This window comes from Trichoplusia ni, unplaced genomic scaffold (assembly GCF_003590095.1).
Source record: "Trichoplusia ni isolate ovarian cell line Hi5 unplaced genomic scaffold, tn1 tig00003437, whole genome shotgun sequence".
NCBI lineage: Eukaryota > Metazoa > Arthropoda > Insecta > Lepidoptera > Noctuidae > Trichoplusia > Trichoplusia ni.
The window spans coordinates 219,265-226,996 of NW_020800391.1; the positions used below are offsets into that span (position 1 = coordinate 219,265).

The 7,732-nt window shown below is 33.6% G+C and overlaps 1 pseudogene; it reads left to right on the forward strand.

Moving 5' to 3' along the window:
• Positions 1-6,980, forward strand: part of LOC113507886 — a 54,347-nt pseudogene extending 47,367 nt beyond the window's left edge.
• Positions 6,981-7,732: the final 752 nt, after the last annotated feature.

Sequence of the window (7,732 nt, forward strand, 5' to 3'; positions counted from 1 at the left end):
ATACATAGCTTAACAGTAGTTTAAAAGAAAATATATATTAGGTTGCATAAAATATTCCCGTAACATTCCCCGATATTAGTATCAAAAGTTTTGGTTACGCGGCTATACAAGACGACTTTGACCTACTTCGCGCACTACCGATTACCAACAACTCTGTTCAAGATGGCCGCCCGAAGGGAGTGTTAACTGCGCTAGTTCCAAAACAGCATATGACTCATGTTCACTCATCGCAATTCTCTACTCTACACCAATGAAAATAGAACTGGAAATAAATCTTACTTTCAAAACCGACTGAGAATGTTGCCGCATTATGTCGTATTGGTAGAAGAGTTCAAATAATGAGTATATAAAGCATAAAAGAATAAAAATCATTTCCATACTAAAACGACATAGAATAGGGCTTTGCTAACTTTATAATAGTTCTAAATTTATAATCGATATAAACACAAAACGTACTAAAAAAATAATAATCTGTTGTCACGACATATAAATTATGAATATGTTAAGTTAAACAGCTTAATTTCAACGTTTCGATCTCAATCCATCGCGTTGAGCAAGCAGTATGCGGTGTGGCAATGCCTTCGAGCTCTAAAATTCAGTTGTAATATTTCGTAAACGGCAAATTTAACGCGCCGCTCCGCCCCGTGTTTTCTAATGCAACTCAATAAAATGTAGGTCACGGAACTACAACGTCGGTTGCGACTGTCAGATAGTGTTTTGATTACACACGACACCTGAATTAGCCTGATACCGCAAGAGACGCTGCTATCAGTTATCAGAATACGCAAAACAAACCTAATAACAATTGCGAAACTTCAAAAACGATAAATTTTGTAAACCTAGCAAAGTAGATTGTTGTACGAAGAAACAGCAGCAAAACATTTCTGATAAAAAATGAGATGCCACTTACAACACAAATCACTAGCACATCGTACCAACTGTCGTTTGAGTCATATCGAAGCCATCACTAATAAACGCTATATACATTTTATAGAACTATATGTGGTACATTTACCGTCTGTAATAATATCGAAGCAGTTATTTATACATTGTTTTATGCTTCAATGCTATGCGAGTTACACTAACAAATGAACATGTAAAACGTTTATTTTAACTGTTTCTATATCATTATCTAAATTACTTTACACTTCAGAATAATAAGTTTCTATGACATTATTAGTGATGGCAAAAACTTTTACCAGACCTAAATCGCTGGTGAATGCGATAAAGTATATCTTCCGCCCTGCATGTGTAGCAATGCGTATATTGTTTGTTCTAGGTCGACGACCAGATGAAGCTGCTGCAGCACTCATGGTCCGACATGTTGGTGTTAGACCACCTCCACCAGAGGATGCACAACGGCCTGCCCGATGAGACTACCCTTCACAACGGCCAGAAATTTGACCTCCTGTGCCTGGGACTCCTAGGCGTACCGTCTCTCGCTGATCACTTCAATGAGCTACAGAACAAACTCGCAGAGCTCAAATTTGATGTACCAGACTACATTTGCGTAAAATTCTTGCTTCTACTAAACCCAGGTTGGTATTCTATCGTCACATTAATTTACGGAATAGATTAAGTGAGGAATAGAACTTTTATGTTGAATGCCCCAAATGCGAATGATTTGTTTATTCTAATTGTGCAAGTTTTTGTTTATTTTTAAAACTCCCACGTTGACCTATCATTGAAGATCAGTCACTACACAGTGTTGTTGTTTTGAAGGATTTTCTTGATGTTTCAGAAGTGAGAGGCATCGTCAACGTCAAGTGCGTCCGAGATGGCTATCAGACAGTACAAGCTGCTCTTCTCGACTACACTCTCACCTGTTACCCCACGATACAGGTTAGTTAAGACGGAAGGAGTTACAAGGATTTATAGCCAGGACGAATATTTGAGACAACAAGGAAAATAAGTCTATGTGCCATTTTCATCAAAAGTAAAAGCAATACTATTTCGACTAAAAAAGCAAGAATCTTTTCAAACAAATTTTAAAAGTTAATCATAATATTCCAGGACAAATTCGGCAAACTAGTAATGGTGGTACCTGAGATCCACGCTCTGGCTGCCCGAGGAGAAGAACATCTATACCAGCGGCATTGCGCTGGCCAAGCGCCCACACAAACACTTCTCATGGAAATGCTGCACGCTAAGCGCAAGTGAGTCTCGTCATAACTAAACTTCACATGTGAATAAACCCATCTAAACTCAAACAACGAAAAAATCAATGTTTGTTGTTGTAGCCTCATTGTTTACTTCTACCGAATAGTCTCTAACCTACCGTATCGTTTTGGGCTGCAATTATTATTCTCGGCTTTATTTACTATACTGAACATAAATGGGAAATATTCGGGGCTTACTATATAATGTTCTGCAAGATAGCAGATAAGAAATGCAACATATATCTCGTTCTAGGCCGAACGGAGGTGAAATGGTTAACCGGAATGCCGAGCACACGTCGACCCTTGACCGATTGTATGTTATTCTATATCATATGATACTATTATTTATTATACAATTATATTTAATCAAAATAGCTCGCATCTTAGTAGGTGCAGCTAATAATGCTGGTGACTTTTTCATAAAAGAAAATCATGTTTTTGCTTTACAAAAAGTAAACAATGGTAAAATACCAATTTATCATCAACCAATCTTAATGCTTAAAATCGACCGCGTATTTTTCGTTATGAATATTTCCGCATCAGTATTACTGGAGAGTGTATAAAAATGTCTTAAGACATGGTAATATTAAAAAAAATTAAGCGTAATATTACGCTTACTTAATTTAGTCCCAGCAATGTTAGCTTTAAATACAACATACCATTACGATTGGATTAGAGCTGCCAATTTCAACACTTCAAAAGTCAATAAATCTTAAAATTAAGTTATATGATATTGGTAGCTCTGTTCCACAATTGCACCACGCTTTATTATTAAAATATGTACTCATGTAATAATATTTACAAAGTCTATTTATCATTACAAAACTCTCACACCTATTTAATCGGGAAATACTTAACTTCATGGCAAATTTTAGCATGTTTGACTATCATTGGATATCTACTAAACATACGGGAACAATAACAAACTATTGGGAACTAACAATGTAACATAAGGTATACATAATAAGCAGAAAATTCATATCTTGGTAAACAAAGACAAGAGAGTACGTATGTTCAGGCTAATACCACTAATTTAATAAAGCGTACTACATCACGCTTTATTAAATTAGTAGGATATCAATGATACCATTCCTGTTAGTTGTAGACAATTTGGTTGCTCCTAGTAATTTATTTGAATTAGGTAGTCCAGACATTTAGTAGTTTCAAGCATCTTTTTAAAGAGATTCATATATAGTTTTATGAGTATATATTTCACTGTTTATTTTAGACAAACTATTTAGTGTTTGTAGTTCTATCATTTTAGTCAGTTTAGTTTTAACGTTTTTATATTAATATCATTTGAAGGAAGGATTATAAAACTTATCCTAAGCATATAATAAAAAAAAAAACCTTTTTACATCTGATGAGGTTTAAAGGAATCGATACATATATAGTATAATTATAATTTATATTCTCAAAATCACACACTATATTTACTATAATGGCCAATGACGGGTATAATGAAGCATTCTTATACTGTATCGTTCTTCTTACGCTACTAATATCCAAGACAGCCTTACACATCATACCATTAGTTAGTAATAAGTACTAGAAGCCTTCAAAACATAAACATGGGGAAAATAAGTTGTTTAGGTATGTGTGTAAAAGCTGTATGAAAATGGACTTGTGACGTAACAAATCGTATAACCTAACACACAGCAGTAGTATATCAAATTAACTTCCTTCCATTCGATATGCCATGTCGTAGAAACCTTAGTTATGTACATTACACAAGTAATGTTCACTGAACGATTACAATTTGTCTTATTACGAAAGTATGAAAATGTTTGTCCAAACAGGAAATGTCGCAATATTTATAGATCATGTGCTACTGAAATATGAGGATCAATGAGGATGGTCTCCTATCCCATAGTCGTCTATAAATACCACAATAGCTGAATTTATTTAACTCGCAACGTATCGTCTCGTATTGAAGCACCGGATGATATCGAGGTCATGAATAGTTGCTAAAGTTAAGGGTGGCTCGCTTGGTAGTCAAGGTTTATGTATCACTATAAGAAAATGCTCTGTGTGTATCAGGTGCGGATTCCTGCCTAGCGACGCTATTGAGCAACAATCGCCAATATAGAGTAAGCATTATCGTAATAAAAGTATACTTTGAGACCATCCTCGCACTTCCTACTCGCACATTTGAAAATGGTACTTATGAATTATAATATACCTTTTGATTTTTGGCACTTTTCACTGGAAGACTATTTATAGTTGTATTCATGGCTGCAGCCTCTTGCACTTGAATGACCATATATCACTTATTTATAATTCCTATTCGAATTGGCATACTTAAAAAATGGACGGAATGGCATATTATGGATGTAAAAAAAGTATTGAATGGTGGTAAATGTTTGTCAGGTTTCGAACAAGCATGTACATGATTATGTACAATGCGCGCGCGATTATGTTTGAGGCCTCTGATTCCAAAACTGTTTCTTTTTACTGCCCATCGAAAAAACGTAATGATCGACGTATGTTTAGGTCGAATATAACAATTTACCTCGACACTGACCGTTAACATTACGTAATCTAATCGTAGGTTGGTAGGAGCGATTGCAATCAGTAAAGTTAAATCAATTGCTGGACTCGCTTCAAAAGAAGTACGTTATGAACTCTCTTTGGAGTAGGTACTCAAAACATATACCTATCCAAGAACAAAAAGTTAGTTCCAATGATAAAATACAGGCAGAGAATAATTAAAGTCACAACAAATAACATTCCATCTGTATATTAACTGGGAACAAGGTTTTAACAAAAGGGCGGAATAATCGCACGCGCATTTTAATTGTGTTTTGAGGTAGTTCGGCAATCTCGGGAATGCTTTAACATTCTTCTCTAAAGCATCGATCAATCGATATTTCTACACATCGTGGTTTACTTTGAAAACTTGTGTTTTTCTCATATCTATTGCTTTACTAGCTAGAGAGCCTTTAGACTGTAGGCTTATTTTTTTCAGTCCTGCAGGTTATTTTCTATACTGCTAGTTATGCATGCTTTTTATCTCAGGATGAAACGCTTTAATAACCTTCGCGCATTACGTATCTTATTCAGCATGTGCACTTATATTGGGGCACTTATGTTTTGGGTCGGTGAAAGCAATTTGAGTTTTTTTTTTTTAAGTAACCCGAGTAATTAATAAAAGTAAATTTATTTTTCCAGATCTTGAAGTCGCAGTCAAGAGAAAGAGAACACAATAGCGCCAAGCGCCCCGTCACCACTTCAGATAGAATATTCAACAAACTTTACTTATTAGTTAGTTTTAGTTTATTACTTGGTGTGTGATTATCAAATTTAAGTTATTGCGCCGAGCGCCGGCCTGCGGTGCCGCGCGTGCCTAGTCCGATACAGATAAAACAAATATTTATCTACCTATTGTCTGTAAAATAATATACAAATATTATACACCAGTCTTGTGTAGCTATGGTTAATTTATTTAGCAGTCTATATCGTGTTACTTCAAAATTGAGTAAGTACATTATATAACTAGGTTCTCTTTAACTCCGGTGCGTGTAAGTAAAGGGAAATATTACAATACATATTTTAGGAAAGTGTCTGTGATTATAAACGAAGAAATTTGATGAAAACCGTTATTAATGTTAGTTGAGACGATCATTATGTGTAATATAATTATAAATGTTAGTTGTGTTACATACGTACATACAATATGTTGTGGTCGCGCACGCAACTCGCGATGTCCGATTTATTCTTTTTGGCGATACTTATTAAATTTACGGATCATTTTCTTTCTAAGACTATGGAGCACTTTACAATTGGATGTATATTAAATAGTCTTCAATTATATCTTATATAACTTGTGTTCTAATGCTTACATGTCTTATGGCGTGTGATTGTTGACGAGTGAACAAGGAAGAATGTTGCTATATAGATAGGTATTTGGCTTGAATGAGATATGAAATTTTATCAAATGTTGATATTGGTCTATGTGTATTATAAATGTAAAAATGATATCTATTTGAAATTAAATGAAATTTAAAATTTACAGTTGTTCCCTACAAATGTTTATCTGTATGTTGTATAAAATTAATCGAATATTGTTTTTATCGGTCATACCAGTACAAAATTTAAATATTATCCTTGTAAATAACATAAGCACATTAACAGTGATTTACCCTACTTATAAATTGTGTAATTATGTAAAATATTTCTCAACATACGTGCAAGAAGCCTTAAAAATCATAGATTTTTAAAAATATATGGGTACTAGCGTCTATCGGCTGATGACCGAGAAAGACGATGTATTTTTATATAAAACATATTGTTCTTTATTAACATATATAATATGTTAACTGAAAGTACATGATTTCGTATTTTTCTAACAAATAATATAGTAGCGTACGTAATCAAAATGTAAAGATCTACTTTTAAAGTGGAAGTGATTATACATAATATTGAATATATAATGTTATCATATACATAATGTAATACTGGCATACGACGTTCCAAATTTGATTTGAAAACGTTTTAATTTTACTATGGTGTCAATTTGTTAAAAGGAAACGACTCATTGATAAAAGTATGTTTGTACATATTAACATCTCAGCATGTTTGAGCACTGAGCAGCAACAACCAACTTAGGTGTAAACCAACCCAATCAACAATCTACACTTGGGAATACCACGTGTAACGTAACGAATGATTTATGGAATTTAAATTGTGATTTGACGGTTTGTGTTAAAAATGAATGTTATATTCAAAATATTTTTTTAACGTGTCAATGCACCAAGTGCGAATGTTTAGGTATTAGATTGCGTCAACGAGTAGATATTAAAAATTATGAGTGATGATTTACTTATTCGTTATTTCGGCTTAGTTTTTCTTTTTTATCTAAGCTCTCATGTGTACAAACTATGGCACCGTGTTTTGTCTACAATACCGTCCAGTGAACACAGACACACAGTAAATTTATTATCATGACATTGTTCTACAAATTCACGAATTAAACTTTCTATAGACGTGATACTAGTTGGCAAAATGGCAAGGGTATCTAACGATAGATTACAAGTTAGTACCTGTAGCTGTGAATAAACTAACAACATAAATAAAAGTTCCTCAAAACGTTGTTGTGGTACAATTTTTAAAATATACACAATTCTTGAATTTATTTAATGAGCACTGTTGAAGGTTTTATAAACATTTATTTACTACTGTAACAGTTCTTAAGTTATTTGCCGTATTTAATATCTGCATATTAATACATTTTCATGATAACATTTCGACTACACTTTTTATAATCGACGACCACATATTCTATGTAAATATTTAGTACCGTTAATATCAGTTAGGAACTCCACGCGTGTACGTCTTGTTTTAACTTAATGCGTAAGGTTTATGTACAGTAGGAACACGAAGCTCCGATCTAAGAAGATACTGTTTGGAATAAGCACGTTCTAATAATATTGGGTTTAATCCAAATTAAACTTTTTATAATTTAATTTTTGTATTTTAATGAGCACGTTTTTATTATATTTATAAATCGTCCTTAATCCAAAGTAATCTTCAACTGTCACTTCGATTCTGAGTGCGATTCGGAAGAGAATTGA